At 41.1% G+C, this 16,716-nt stretch overlaps 1 protein-coding gene across 6 annotated transcripts in view; it reads right to left on the bottom strand.

The window, feature by feature from the left end:
* Positions 1-16,716, bottom strand: part of FRY (FRY microtubule binding protein) — a 340,234-nt gene that overhangs the window by 312,327 nt on the left and 11,191 nt on the right. The window contains exon 1 of one of the 6 annotated variants that reach the window (XM_042948312.1): positions 2,231-2,319. The exons of the other annotated variants lie outside the window; for them this stretch is intronic. The gene's annotated coding sequence lies outside the window, so the exon portion shown is untranslated. Of the gene's footprint in view, positions 1-2,230; positions 2,320-16,716 lie in introns of those variants that run through there. 6 annotated transcript variants of the gene reach the window in all.

The following is a 16,716-nucleotide window of genomic DNA, read 5'->3' as shown; positions in this document are numbered from 1 at the left end:
TTATTTAGGGGAGGAGAATGCAAGCAGGGGAGAGGCAGAGAGAGGGGAACAGAGGATCCAAAGTGGGCTCTGCGCTGACAGGGTGACAGCAGCAAGCCCGAGGTGGGGCTCGAACTCAACGAACCAGAGATCGTGACCTGAGCCAAAGCCGGACACTCAACCGACTGCGCCACCCAGGTGCTCCTGGACGTGCTGTTTAAATGATGGAAGAATGCTTGAAAAATCAGAAAAAAAAGGCTCTACAGGAGGTTCAGCCTTGCTAGCTATCCTGGAACATGACACATCAGGAGTAAGAAGGAGCCTTTGAGAAGATCACCACGGGAAGAGCTCAGAGTGTTGTTGTTCTGGCTGTCCTTCAGTTTTTGTTTTCTCAGAGTCCTCACCCAGTAGTTGCACTATGCAACACTATTTTACCAAAGTACACACGCATGCATGCGAGCACACACACACACACACACACACACACACACACCCTATCCGTGCTTAAATGGAGTACACGACTCCATTTTTATACTAATAAAACAAGTAATAAATCAGGATTCTAAAATTCGTATCAAACTGTAATTTCTTTTTATGCCAAATTAATCTTCTAAAGAGATTTCTAGGAAGCACTCTGCAGACCAGATGAGAGTTTCAAAATAAATTTCATAATGTTCCAAAAAGCAGCAGGATCTACTAAAGACAATACTTCAGAATCCCTGTTATAAAATCTGTCTTTTATTTGAGGTGTAACATATCTAGAGGTATATAAGAAGCCGAATGAAAAAAAATGAGATTACCCACAGAAGGGCCTAAGATGTCAACAGGTGGAAAATAGTCAGTTTTGTAAGAATTAGAAATGCTGATTCTTTCAATTATATTTCTGGTGAGTTCCTGCCACACCTTATTCCTATTCTTCCTGCAGCTTCTCTCCCTGCACACTTCTCTATCCCTGCACACTATTCCTGCACACTTCCCTCCCATCTTCTTACCTATTTAATTTCTATTACCTAAGACATTGTTCTGCCATAGGCAATGTTTGGATTTTCCCCATGTGATTACCTCTTACTAATCATTACATTCCAAACAATGTATAAACCACCAGGCAAAGTAAATTAGATTGTCCTCATGTAAAAAATACTCTTAACGTTTATTTATTTATTTTTGAGAGAGAGAGAGCACAAGCAGGGAGGGACAGAGAGAGAGAGAGGGAGACACAGAATCTGAAGAAAGCTCCAGGCTCCAAGCTGCCAGCTCAGAGCCTGATGCAGGGCTCGAACCCACTAGCCATGAGATCGTGACCTGAGCCGAAGTCGGATGCTTCACCAAGTGAGCCACCTGACTGTCCTCATTTTACATGAGGACACTGAAGCTCTGAGAGGTGAAGCCATTTGTCCAAGTCCAGACAGTCAGTAAGTGATAGAGGTGAGTGATAAATCTTTCTGATGCCAAAGCACATAGGCTCTCTACCCCACCTATGCCTTCGTTTGGCAAATATTTATTCAGCACCTAGTATGTACCAAGCGTTATGCTAAATTCTGGCACATAAACTACAAAAAGGGAAATGATCCTTATCATCACATAAGTGACAGTGTTCTCTCCGAACTGTCTCAAGAAGTCCAGATCCACAATGGCTCTGGAGTCACCCGTGCCAGGAAGCAGACATCAGTTACGCTAGCTGGCATTTTTTGTTTGTTTGCATTTTAAATCGCCGAGGCTTTCAACATTAAGTTCCGGCAAAGACCGTGAAACAATTCAGGCAAGGTTTCAGTCCAGGGCTACTTCCTCTCTTCCACAGACCTCACACGATGCACATGGCCCTGTCTTGACAATCTCCCCCTAACTTTTATTTGCAGCCGTGACAGATTTCACCAGATTCCATTCTGTATTCTAAAGAGGCGGGGACTATGGGTTCTTCCTCACGCTGTTCTCTGTCTTGGTTGTTGGATCCGGGACACATCCCCACAGGGCAGGATGCCCAGTTAATGAGGGTCAGCCCAAGGACCCTATCACCGCTAGTCTTTTCTCCTATGTCTAGGGCCTCCAGAAACCACAGAAATGCTGACTGCCTGAGCCCCTTGGTTATTTTCCTGTTAAATAACTGGTGTGGCTTTCGTGCTGAAATTCCCTTTCTGAAAAGCTAAGGAAATATCAAACGAGATCCCCAACATACACAAATACTTTCACCATAGTATTGTTAGAGAGAAACAAATGTCCAAGGGTAGGTAATTGGCTAAGCATATCGACGTACCTGGAATAGTATCATCACACACATCAGAGCTTCAGTGTCCTCATGTAAAATGAGGACAGTCAGGTGGCTCAGTTGGTGAAGCATCTGACTTCGGCTCAGGTCACGATCTCACGGCTCGTGGGTTCGGGCTCTGAGCTCACAGCTTGGAGCCTGGAGCTTTCACACATAATTATGGTTATGAGGACAAGGTATTAACATAAATATGAATACAATATATATTAAGATAAAAATTATGTATATATAGGACTTAAAAATTTTTTTAATAAAAAAATGAAGAAAATGAAAAAATATTTACGGATAACACAAGTTTTTGTGTTCAGGATTTTAGATGATTCGTTTTTCTTTTCTCTACTTGTACAAACAATATAGTAAAAGTAAGGTTTGTAGCTATTCTTTTAGCCTAGATAATTTTGACACATTCTTATTAGGAGCCATATAACTTCAAATACAGACTGATTGTAATGGGCTCAACAAATCTAAGATTGAAATCTGTGTGCGTGGTATGATCTTGTTATTTGAACTCTCTGTGTCTCAATGTCTCATTTACAGAACAGGGAAAATAAAGATATGTCCATCATAGAGTCATTAGGAGGATTAGATGAGCAAATGCCTCAAAAAAAGTGCAACACCATGCCTGGCACATGGAAGGAGCTTGGGAAGAGTTAGCTATGATCCTGGCATACACATGTCAATATTCCATTTACAGACCAGGATAGAATCACTCATTCATTTGTCCACTTACTCATTTTACACACACTTTTTGGATGAACCATGGGAATCTACCCCCAAAACCAAGAGCATACTTTACACACTGTATGTTAGCCAATTTGACAATAAATTATATTTTTAAAAATCCCACACATTTATTGAGTCATGCCTAGGTGTCAGGCAGTATTGTAGGTATTTTTAATTAAAAAAGAAACAATTTTTATCCTCAAGGAGTTCACTCTCCAATGGAGACAGACAAGTGACTAGAACATCATAACCAACGTTGGCAGAAGGCTCTAAGGAGTAGTTACAAAGGGACTCAACTCAACACGAATGTGAAGGGCTTTCCAGAAGGGCTTTCCAGCTTTCCAGAAGGGCTCAATGCTTATCAAGTTCTGAAGGAGGCTGAAAATTTTAGGACAATAGGGGCACTGATGGAGCAGGGAGGGACAAAGTCTATTTTAGCCAGTGGGGACAGCACGGAGAAGAGGGAAGGTGCATGGATGGTGGCACAGGAGGTGCAAATGGTGAAGAAATGGTGCACAGGCTTCAGTTCCTGGTTGGAGTTCAGTATACCTGGAGCAGAAGAGTGAGTCTGGGAAGCCAGCCGTTACCTCGAGGGGCACCTGCCTCAATTACATCGGGACTCCATGAGGCAATCTTACCATCTGAGCCAGGTCTTTCAAAGATAAGGCTTTACAAGACAAAACTATTATCTGTGTCTGTACATGCCCGTGTGTCATCTCTGAGAAATGCAGCCCTACAATGGTCTTGAATAAAGTCTCTGAATAACACAGTCTCACGTGTTAAAATAGACAAAGACACACCCACCGGACAACTGTGTCTTTCCCACTATCTGGACTTTGCTAAACAAAAATACATCTCGACGTGTGTAACAATGAATTATAACACGAAGCCCATCAGTGTTTCATCCTTGTCGGTAGAAAAACATGTGATTCTTACTTTTTCTGTGGGAGGTAACATTTTGTTGACAAATCTGGCTACTTCACTAGGTAAGAGACAAGATACAGCAATGCACCACAGCAAAAGGATGAAGAGAAGAAAAGAATTAGATGCTGCTACTAAATATTTTTATGCCTTTTATTCTTCGTGAAAATAATTCAAAACATACAGTACGACTGGGGCGCTTGGGTGGCTCAGTTGGTTAACCATCTGACTTCGGCTCGGGTCATGATCTCGTGGTTTGTGGATTCAAGCCCTGAGTCGTCAGGCTCTGTGCTGATGGGGTGGGACCTGCTTGGGATTCTCTCACTCCTTCTCTCTCTGCCCCTTGCCCACTTGTGCCCTTTCTCTCAAAATAAATAAACAAATTAAAAAAAAAACATACAACATGATTAATCAAATTCAGGACTCTGGAAAATTCCATTTCTTGCTGGTGTGGGAAGGTGGGGTGTGACTTGTAGGAAAGAGCACGGGGGCACAGTTGTACTAGCCGCTTTCCTCACTTCCCCGGCTTGATGCGGGCATTTCCCCAACTTCTCAACTTTCATGTTTTACAAGCCAAAAGATTTTTCTCCTATCAGAATGGAATATCTGGATATATTATTATCATCTTCTAAAGTCTGATGCATAGATCATAACTAAACTTGATTTGTTTAGTTGTATCAAGGGGTATCAAGGGGTAAACACATCATCCTGATTTTTCTAAAATATCTCAAGAATAGGTTCTAAAATTGTTCTTCATCATCCGTTACAAGCCACTACATTATGATTTGTAAAGCTAGATATATAGTCCGCATGAAACACTAGTTGCATGAGAACTTACATTTTCTAGGATTGATAGCAATTCGAATCTTGGCTTATAGAAACACAATTTTATTAAAAGGTCAGTACTTTAAGGGGAAAAGAAGGCAAGGCGAAATCCCTTTTTCTATTTTCCTTTCATAATCTCTAAACATAACATTCAAACTGTCATCATGAATGCACACATGTATTTACATAGCTGTTAATCTGTCAAATTAGAATCATTTGGAGAAAAGTCTCACAGGATTTTTTAAAAGCCTCAGAGTTGGTAACAGTAACAAAGCCTTGGTTCAAGAGCCAGGAGACAAATTATTTTTACCACTTAGCTCCAAATTTACAGAATAACCTGGAACCAACCAGTGCTAAAAGCGACCTTGCTTCCTGCTTCATCTTTGGAGAACATTTTGGGAATAAGATAATAATTTTAGGAAATTTAGGACAGCTTGTTTGGGAAAGATAAATATGAATGCAAACTATTCTTTATATAGAACCTGCCTAACGTCTATTATCACTGCAGAGTAGGAGTTAAAAACAAACAAACAATCAAACCAACAAACCCAGGGATTTAAAAGATTGGCTTATGCTTTTCCTATTCAGTTCATAGTATCACCATTCACCAAACTGCACAATCTCGTAATACTGGTTACACGTAGGGGGATGAGAAAAAAAGAAATTCTTATTAGTTGCCTACTATTCACTAGGCACTGACATGTGTTATCTCTTTTAAACTTCAGAACCATCCTATTTTATAGATGAGGAAATGATATTCAGAATGGCCAAGGAACTGGACGAAAATCACAGACGTCCTGGAATCTACCAGTCTATTTCTTGATTCCATGTCTCCTCCATCATTACATCTCTGGCCCAGGCTTCCAGGAGGCCAATGAGTCTTCGAACCATAACTCTTTAATAGATCTTGAATGTACGTCTCTGTCTTAGCTCAGGCTCTTTCCATTTCTCACCTAGCCTAGCACCCAGGTTGCTAATGGTTTCTCTGGTTCTGAAGTTTATTTTCTTTGACACAAGGATGTGTAATCTCAAGAGCTATTTTTTCTAAACCACAAACATTGATGTCATTCTTGTTCTGTGTCTGGATTATGAGTTACCTATGAGCAAGGGTGATGTCAGCAAGGTGACAGACTAGGAAGCTCCAGGCCCCTGTTCTCCCACTGAAATACCAAATGAACAATATATGGCCCCAAGTAGCTTTGTGGGAACTCTAGAAACTAGTCAAGAAGCTGTCAACCAAGTGAATGTCTGGCCAAGAAAAGGTCACACTCAAAACTATAGGATATTTCGTGGCATTTTTGCCTGCCCTTACCCTCTCCCCAGTGCAGCATGACGTGGTCAGGAGGATGCCACCTAATTCCTGGTCCCTTGCCCAGGACAGGAGGAAAGAGTGGAATTTGCTTGCAACATTCTGGCTTGTCGGAGGGACTGGTTTCCGTCTGGCCTGCTCAGAACACTGATGGGAATGGCGGCATGTTTTGGACATCAGGCTGGAAGCTGCCGAGGCAGGGGTGATGCAGTGGCCTGTGAGGGCTTCAAGGGACAGCAGATCCCTGGACACCTGGGCAAGAGATTTCAGGTAGAGGAGTACAGGAGGATATGTGAAATCCTGAGAATGAGCAGGGGTGAAACTCGAGGGAAAGTTAAGAGATTTAAAAGCAGCTGGGTATACAAGCGAGTTGGAGAAGAAAAAGCATATGCACAGGCCCAGGGAAAACATATATTCCGGAAAAAGGCCGAGAGGGCCTTGAATCTTCGTGGCAGGCTAATCAGTGATCTTCCTCTGCACAGAGCCAGTTTACTAGGACTGGCTGAGAAAAAAGTTTTTCAAATGCCTCATTTTCAACAAAAGATCAGAAGACACACAAAGAAAGAGGTAAACACGGCCCATTCAAAGGAACAAAATAAATCTCCAGAAACTAACCCTAAAGAAACATAGGCCTTGAGCCTAACAAAGACTTTAAAACATTTTTTTTTTTTTTTAAGTATTCTCAATAAGATAAAGGAGAACACAGACAACTAAACAAATTCAGGAAAACAATTCAGGGATAAAATGAGGCCATCAACAAAGAGATCAAAGTTATTAAAAAGAACCAAACTAGGGGCACCTGGGTGGCTCAGTTGGTTGAGTGTCCGACTTCAGTTCAGGTCATGATCTCAGTTTGTGGGTTCCAGTCCCACATCGGGCTCTGTGCTGACAGCTCAGAGCCTGGAGCCTGCTTCGATTCTGTGTCTCCCTCTCTCTCTGCCCCTCCCCTGTTTGTGCGTGCTCGCTCTCTCCCTCTCTCTCAAAAATAAACAAACATAAAAGAAAGAAGCAAACTAAAATTATAAAGATGAATAAAACAAGAAATGAATTGAAAAATTCACTAGAGGGGTTCAAGAACAGATTTAAATAGGCAGAAAAAGAGAATCAGAAAACTTTAAAATGAGTCATTTGAAATTGTTGAGTCTGAGGAAGAAAAAGAAACAAGAATGAAGAAAATTAAAAGGACTTTTGAGATAACACCAAACACATCAATATATGCATCGTGAGAGTCCCACAAGGAGAAGAGAGGGAGAAAAGGGCAGGGAATTTATTTGAAGGAAAAACAGTAAAACTGTCCCAACTTTGAGGACAGCCACAGGTACACACATACAAGAATCTTAACAAACTCTAAGTAGAATAAACACAAACAGACCCACCCTGAGACACATGATAATCAAACTGTAGAAAGTCAAGGAGAAAGAGAGAATCTTAAAAGCAGCCAGAGAAAAGTGACTCGTCATGGCTAGGGATCTTCAATAAGATTCTTGGTGGGTTTCTCAACAGAAATGTTGCAGGTTAGAAAGCAGTAGGACGATATAGTTCAAGTACTAGAAGGAAAAACTGTCAACTAAGAATACTGTATCTGACAAAGCTGCTCTTCGAAAATGAGAGAGAAATGAAGATATCCCCAGATAAATACAAGTCGAAGGAGTTAACAGTAGACCTGGCCTACAAGAAATGCTAATGGGAGTCTTTCAAGTTGAAATGAAAGGACACTCAACAGCAACCTGAAACAACATGAATATACAAGTCGTCTGGCAAAAATCTATATATGGACAAATACAAAAATGTGAATTATTGTAATTTTGGTTTGTAACTCCGCTGTTTTTTTCTTTTATGGAGTTAAAGACTAATGAATAAAAAAGTAATCAGGGGCGCCTGGGTGGCTCAGTCAGTGAAGCGTCCGGCTTCAGCTCAGGTCGTGATCTCGCAGTTTGTGAGTTCGAGCCCCGCGTCAGGCTCTGTACTGGCAGCTCAGAGCCTGGAACCTGCTTCGGATTCTGTGTCTCCCTCTCTCTCTGCCCCTCCCCTGCTCACACTCTGTCTCTCTCTGTCTCTCAATAATAAATAAACATTAGCAAAATTTTTTTTAAGTAATCATAAATCTATGTTAATGGGCACAAAAAAATAAAGATATAATCTGTGGCATCAATAATGTAAGCTGAGGGGCAGGCAGAGATGTAAATAAGTAGAGTTTTTGTCTGCAAATGAAGTTGTCACCAGTTTCAAATAGATTGCTATGACTTGAGGATAGTTTATATAATCCCCATGGAAACCACAAAGAAAATATCTATAAAATATATATGAGAGGAAATGAGAAGGAAATCAAAACAGGCCACTGCAAAAATATCAACTGAACATCAGTGAAGGAAATGAGGACAAAAAGCCATAAGACTTACAGAAAAAAAAAAAAAAATAACAGGCCCTCCTGTTATTACTGATAGGGGAGTAAGCCCTCCCCTATCAGTAATTGCAATAAATGGATTGAACTTTTCAAACAAAAGATGTAGACTGACATAATGGATTAAAAAAAACCAAGATCTGGGGTGTCTGGGTGGCTCAATTGGTTAAGTGCCCCACTCTTGATTTGGGCTCACATCATGGTCTCATGGTTTATGGGATGGAGCCCCATGTTGGGCTCTGTGCTGATGGTATAGAACCTGCTTGGGGTTCTCTCTCTCTCTCTCTCTCTCTCTCTCTCTCTGTCTCTGTCTCTTTCTGCCCCTCCCCTGCTCTCTTTCGCTCTCTTTCTCCCTCAAAGTAAATAAATAAACATTAAAAAAAAAAAACAGGATCCAACTCTGTGGTGTCTACAAGAGACTTTGGAATTGAGGATCTAAGAACACAAATAAGATTGAAAGTGGAAAGATGGAAAAAGATAGTCAATTCAAATAGTAACTAAAAGAGAGTAGGGGTGGCATACTAATAGTTGACAAAATAATTTGAAGTCAAAAACTGTTACAATAGACAAAGAAGGACATATATAAAAACCTTAGTTCAGCAAGAAGATAGAATAATAATATATGTACGAAACATCAGAGCTCCTAAAAATATGAAGCAAATATTGATAGAATTGAAGGGAAGAATAGATAGCTCTACAATAATAGTAGAAGACTAATACTTATGAAAACGTAATAGTCTACTTCCTGACTGGTAGTAGGTATCAAATAGTATTTATACAACGAATGAGCGAGTGAATGAATGAATGAATGATTCCGTGTGTGATTTTTCTATGAATAACAGCCATTGGGGGGAGGGGGGAGAGGGGAAAGAATCAATGTGGAAAAATAATCATAACAATAAATATTACAAGATCTACTAATGTAGAAATGAAAATTGAATTAGGCAAGGTGATCCTAATCAATGATGGAAAGCTCAAAATTAGTATGTGGGGGACTCCACGGAGGAAGTATGCATTTTTGAAGGCATTCAGAAAGATAAATACGATATACTGCGCTTAAAAACAGTGTCAATGCTGGGTGTATTCATGCGATAACATGTAATATTAGTAATTTAAACATGAGACTAAAATTGGTATAAATCATTGCAGTGGGAAGCACAAAAGTTATTGTTAGGTGTTGGGGTTTATCTAATGGCGAAGATTCAGTTGAACCAGAGCTCTCTGTGCTCCTGCTAACTGGGGTTCACTTCCCTGAACCATGTGTTTGAACTTCACAAAAGTAAAAGTGATTACAGGTAGAAATGATCCTGATCTTGACCTGGGCCACCGAATTTTCCAGTTTACCTGAGTCGCCCATGGAAACCCGAGCGTGCACAAACAAAACTTCTGCAGATTGGGAATTCCCAGATAGGAGAGGAAGACAAGGTGAGAAAAACTAAGTGGGTTTGCACAGCATTTTGACGGAGCCTTAACGACTACCCTTTTGGCAGATCAACTCGGGCCTTTGGAAGAAGTGGTTAATGGAAGCAAACAACAGATTAAATCGTTCTGAGGGCTGATCAACTACAAATAACATTTTGCATGAGCAAAGATGGTGGCTCCAGACATAAGGAAGTGGGGGGCAAACGTCAAGAGAGCAGCTGAAACAGAAAGTTCGAGCGGGCAAAGACGAAGGCTCTCCCACGGTCAGAAAACTGGAAGCACCTGCCTGAACAGTACCTTTTTGTACGGGAAGTTTCCAGTGGAAACTCCTGTAACTGCAATGGACCTTGAAGTCTTGGCCTTCTTTCTCCTTCTTTGGTAAACAGAAAGATAAGATTCCCATTTTACTGATAAAGAAACCAAGAGACGGAGTTCACACAACCACACAATTAGCAGACCTCTGTCATCCAGAACCAGTAGATTTTGTTCTTTCTGATCACTTTAAATGTTGTCGTTTTTTTAAAATCCATGTAATTCAACAGCCAGGTTATTCTACATGTATGTGTTTTGAAATTCACATCTGTTGCCACAATGATCCCCCGCTTCTATGTAATTAATATCGGGGAAATTCCTCTTAAAGAAAAGAAAATCAGGTAACAGATCCAGTATTTAAGTAATAGAACATTTTTTGAATTCTCTAGGAAGGTAGACTTACAAGTGAACTAACTTATTTCTTCTGAGTAAACAAGCACAAATATTACATCTGGAAATAGGCAATACTCTAGAACTTGGGGGCCAGAAAGAACATTTTTGAACAGCCCAAGAGGATCTCTTTCAGATGAGCAAGCTGTCCTCCTGAGAGGCAAAGCGAGCTGCCCAAAGTCAAGTTAGAGTTATAGTTAGTCACAGAGCCTAGATGATGAAGCCAGGGTCTTAGCACAAACTCAGAAAAAAGTGACTGCTTTGCCTTCAGGAGAAAATACAGCTCACTCTGTAAGTCATCTAGCTCTAAAAATAAAGAGAGTTTTAAAAGCAAGGGAAAAAAAAAGAGAGTACTGTTTGATATTCATGGCTAATTATCTATGTCCCAGGCACCGAGAGCACACCCCAACCCTAGAGAAGATGGCAACATCCCAGAGAGACCAGCCTAAAAGTGGCACCACACCTCAAATGATGAATGTGGAAATACATATTTGATTATGGACATGACAGGTCAGGAAGGCTGGACCTGCCAAGAATAGGTGTGGAGGAACAGTTATTAAATATTTATCCAGCACTGCTGAACAATAAGTGTAATTGTGCCAAACATATAAAGTCTTTGCCCTAAGGAGTTTGCTTTCAGTTGTAAAGCTGGTTATTCCTGAGATATTTGTATGTTGCTTCATCAGGTAAACAATCCATTCCCTACATCAAGGGACCATCAATTCAGCAAGCTTCCTTAGGAATGAGACTCTATGCCCAATTATTTAATGCAAAAGCTGAATACACTTGTTACTGCGTTAAGGATTTTAGGATATTCACTTTTATCCTCTGATGATCACTTTGGGTTGGGTCTCTTTTCATTCTTTCTACTTAACCCGTCCATACTGTTTGCACAAAATGCCACTACGGTCCCTGCAACCGCAGCATACATAATGCCACCAGCAAAAGGGAAGTGGATGGCAAAGCTCTGAGTCTGCAAATCTGCATTAGCCAAAATGAAACAGTCAAGTAATTGTAGTTAATTATGTATGCTGAAGCAAAACAAATTATGAAAGAATAATGATTCCAAACCATTAGGCAACTGGATGGACAGGGGGGAGAGCTGACATCAGCTTCACCCAGGATACAGTAAGTGGGAAAGAGAAATTGGGAAAAAAAAAAAAAAAAAAAAAAAAAAAAAAAGGAGGCTGCCACAAGGCGCGTGGGTGGCTCAGTCGGTTAAGCGTCCAACATCGGCTCAGGTCATGATCTCGCTGTCCGTGAGGTCGAGCCCCATGTCGGGCTCTGTGCTGACAGCTCAGAGCCTGGAGTCTGCTTCTGATTCTGTGTCTCCCCCTCTCTCTCTGCCCCCCTCCCTCTTGTGCTCTCTCTCTCTCTCTTAAAAAAAAATTTTAAAAAAGGAGGCTGCCCGTGAAGGAAAAATGTTATTTACCTCGGATAATGCTCAAAGGATATTGTATTATACTTATCACTTAATTAAATCCATGGAGGATTTAAAGTAGCTAGTAATATAAGCAAAGAGATCTTGTGGAACTGGGATATATTAAAGTAAAAGGAAAATAACAGGAATCCAGGTGATAAGAGATTTGGAGACAGGAGAGAGTAGAGGAAACCACTTTCACCAGGGAATGAATGCAAAGAAAGACTACTGCCTCTTAGGAAATAATTTAGCTCTGTGCTTGTTACTGATGGCTGAGACAAACCAGGCAGTTAAGACAGGCAAAGCATTCACTCATTCATTCATTCATTCGCAGGTTACAGTTTCTACCTTCAAAAGGCTTGGAGTCTGGGCAGAGAGGGTGGTGATAACAATGGACATGTACAGAATTAAATACTATCATAGCACCAGGTGCAAAGTCCCAGGGAACAAAAGGTGGGACTCAACTAAATTATCTGGGAGTGGGACTGTAAGGGACAGTTTGAATGATAAAGTGACCTGTGAGCTCAGCCTGGAAATAGAATAGGACAGGGAAAAGCACGGCGGGCAGATGAAGGAAGGCTGTGTGGAGACCCCAGACCTGTGCCAGTGAAAGGCCAGCAGGGCCAGAGAGCAGCCAGTGGTCGGTGGGCCTACAGCAGCGTGTGGAAGGGGCCGAGGCAGGGATGAAGCCTTTCATCTGAGCAGGAGCCAAGCTAGGAGGGCTGCTGGGCCCTCAACACTGTCCTCAAGAGTATAGGCTTGATTCTGAACGCAAAGGGGCCATCAGAGATGCACCATCAAAAATAAAATGCAGAATTCATTGTTTTGTAGAAATCTACCAGTGGATGAGAGAACTACTTCAGAGATGCAGTTCCAGACTCCGGAGGGGTCCTAAAAGAGTAGAGATTCTTGGCAGTGACCATCTTTATCTTACTTTACAGGGAATATGCACAGAAACACAGGGTGGTTAAATCACTTACCTAGATTCACACACTGCTTGTGGAAGAGGGGAGAGTATGCATTGCCCTGGGTGGGACATAAGCATTTTGCTGAACACCTACTACAGGCTGAAATCATTGGGTAAAATGTTTCAGGGCAACACCAACAACAGAAAAAAAAAATACACAATGTAGCTCTTCTATTCAAAGAGCTAAGAATAAAGGTAAAAAGATGACAGAAGCATGAAAAAAGATAGTAAACTTATTAGAAAGAATAATATAGATATATGTATTTCTTAACACAATAGGGTTGATATCTTTCTGAGGAGTGTGCACATTTTTGTAAAACAGACTACTTAAAATGCCTCATATAATTTATTAATTCACAGCATGGATAATTTAAATACTTTATAATGACCCTCTGATCGGTTTCTGATTCTTGTATTTAAGTGATCTTTTGAAAGAGACACAGCTATATTGTAAATGGAGTTGAAACAAAGCTACCCTTATTCGATAATGCCACCTAAATCACAAACTACTCTGGGTTTTAAAATTATAGAATGTGGAACTGTCCTAACCCCAGATGGTCCTCCTTCCTGATCCTTTAAGACTGACTGTCTTCTGTCAAACACCATTGGAAGATGGATGGTAAGCAAAGTCCTCTGGGCTGTCCGAGAGCAAGCTTTGTCCTCTATGTGACTTAGCTACATGGGTCACTGAGCCTGTTCAAGTGAATACAAACATTTCAGACAAGAGAAATCCTCTTAAGACAGGAAACACGAGTCTTATCCCCTGCTAATGAGTCTACCCGAGTTTGACAGAGCTTCTAATGAGAGTGATCTCTGGCTTATACCATAGGGTGGGCTGAGCAATCAAACAATGGGGAGATGTTTAACTCCAGTCATAGTGGGGGTCTCTGCAGGCGTTTTTTGAGAATAAGATACCCTCTGTATACGTAAAGGAGAAAAAGCCCTGCTATCTGGACTCCAACTGCCTCCAGTAGAGGAGAAATCTCATTGTGCCACAGGGTTTCCCAAAGAATGAGCTGGAGATCTATCAGAATCAAATCATGACTCAATATAAGTGTTTCTAGGCCAATCCCTAACTGTTGAACCGGCATCTGAATTTAATTTTAAACAATTTGCAGATGGTTCTCATGTACTCTTGTGTGGACCACAGGCTTAAAGGAAGTAGTCTCAGAAGGTCCTTTGATTTGGATGAGCACCTCGATTGGTTTTGGATATGCAATAACAGGCCTGAAGAAGTTTAGAACCTGGAAAGTTTAGGAGCTGGAAAGATCAGAATTGCTCTATACAACAGGCAGAGAAGAGGACGAAATTCCGGGGACATTGTGGAAGGGAATTTGAAAGGACAGAGGGGAGAAGAGAAGGAGAAAGGAGCCAGCAAGAGGACTACAGGTTGAAGAATACTGTTTGAAAAACATCTCATGTGACAGGATGGCTGAAAGGGCTTTTAAAGAACAGGGGCGTCTAAAATTAAATCAAAGTCATTTGTGCTGAATGAGTAACTAAATTCCGTATACGTCAGCTTCCTCACTGTAATAAGGAAATAGTGACAAATCTCAGTCCGTGAAGGCAATGAAACTTCAATAGACCTTTCCCTTTCAAAAGGAACATATATTCCTTGACCCTCTCCCCGAAAAGGAAATATTTGTATAGGATCCAGGTTTCCTCCTGAGAAGAATCATGTTTCCTTGAACTAAAGTTACCTTAAACTTAAATTTTTTCCTCTCTCTCACTTGATTGTGTTTGTCCAAGAAAGAGAATTTTTTAATATCTGAAAGATATTATTTATTTAAAAATGTATTTAAAAATTTTATTAAAAAATATTTATTAAAAAATAAAACCTACTGAGATCTTGATGCCATGCATTAGACAAGACTCAACCCTCACCCCAGTTGGGTCTCACCAACTTTGACTGACATGTACTTTTTTTCTTTTTAATTTTTTTTGTTTATTTATTTTTGAGAGAGAGAGAGAGAGAGAGAAACAGAGCATGAACAGGGGAGGGGCAGAGAGAGAGGGAGACACAGAATCCGAAGCAGGCTCCAGGCTCTGAGCCATCAGCACAGAGCCCGATGCGGGGCTCAAACCCACGAGCTGTGAGATCATGACCTGAGCCGAAGTTGGACGCTCAACTGACTGAGCCACCCAGGCGCCCCAGACATGTACTTTTTAAAACTTCCAACCTGACCTACCACCCCCGCCCCACCACAGCGTACAACATGGCGGACATGTGGAGGTTGAATAAGCAGGTTGGTGCGTGGATTGCTTGCCTCTGGGACCCTGTGGAAAGGAAAGCTGTGAGTGTCATTTTCTCCTCACTCTCTCTGTAACAAATGGCTGCAGAGGTTCTTAATGTAGGTTTCTGTGGTGATGTCATGAAGATTAGACTGGGAAGCAGGAGGCCCCCAGTGCAAACTGTCTGTGTAGGTCTGTTATTTCATCTGTAAAATGAGTGCATTGAATTAGATTCCAAGTCTTTTTTCAGGTCCAAAATTTGATGATTCTCTGATTCTTTACTGTGCTGACTACCAAGTGAGCTATTTTCTTGTCCAGATTCTTCAACGGCACAACCGCCAAGCACTTTTTAGTCTGAGCTCTGAAAAAATAGTAAATCTCCAGGACTAAAGGCATAGCTGTAGGATAACTAGGAGGGAGTTAAACTTTTGAGGAAATGCCACAGAGGTTTCAGATGCCCTATCACTGGTTAAAACGACAATGATGACAAACTGAGACAGCTCATTGATGTCTAGAGTAGGCAAGATGCAGGCTTGACGAACTCATATGACTTAAAGATGGGTGCACTTCTCATTTTCCCAGTAACGAAATGAACAGTTTTGAAAGCGAGATGTTCCTCTCACCTGATCACAATTCTTAGAAGTTGTTCGGAGAAGCGTTGTCACTTTGAGATGCATTGCCTTTCAAATTAAAACTTTTAATTCCTAAAAAATGCAATAGTTTATTATGCCACACACTTAAAAAGATGTTGTACGCCCCTCATTCAGCAACGGGTAGCATAAAGCAATGCGGTCCCTTAAGATTATAACTGTTGAGTATAAGAAATTAGGGGCTTACAGACATTTTAGGGCATGGGCAGAATTCCCGTGGGCTGATTAATCTGTACTTTGTGTACAACGTTTACATAGTAAGCTATTTTACAGTGTCTCGTAGCCTTCAACATCCACACTTATCTAAAGAAGCAAAACAAACACTATACCCCTCTACTCTAGCTTCTAAAAGAAGGTGGTGGGTTTTAGAGTAGATTTTTCTACACGCTCCTACACACTGTATTTTCTTTTGTTGTTGTTGTTGTTGTTGTTGTTGTTGAGGTACACGCTGCATTTTCAAATGTAATGAAAACAACGTGCAAGGCCAGACTTCTGTCTGAACATCAAAATTTCATATAGTAATTTCTACCCCTGCTGCCCAAATATAAATAAGCTAGATCCAGATACTGCGGGGTTTTGTTTTTGTTTTTTTTGTTTGTTTGTTTGTTTGTTTTTTTAAGTTATAATGTAGAGACTGAGCAAGGGTGCCTTTCAGGGAGGAGTGTGAAAATACCAGAATCCAATCAACTCTTCGGGGCTTCTCTCTCTCTCTCTCTTCCTGCTCCACCCCCTCTCCCCTCTGGTCCACTGTCTTGTAAATCCCTCAGAGGCACTGGTGGGTTATAATCCTTCCTTGTCCTTTAGGAGAAAGGATGAAACAGAAAACTTCCATCCACTTCCCAAACACAACACCAAAGCCAGTTTCGTACCCGCGAGTGGTCTTGCCCTGTCCGTAGCCGTGA

This window comes from Panthera leo, chromosome A1, assembly GCF_018350215.1.
Source record: "Panthera leo isolate Ple1 chromosome A1, P.leo_Ple1_pat1.1, whole genome shotgun sequence".
NCBI classification, from domain to species: Eukaryota; Metazoa; Chordata; class Mammalia; order Carnivora; family Felidae; genus Panthera; species Panthera leo.
The sequence above is the reverse complement of the archived record's forward strand: the minus strand, read 5'-3'. Positions and strand labels throughout refer to the sequence as shown.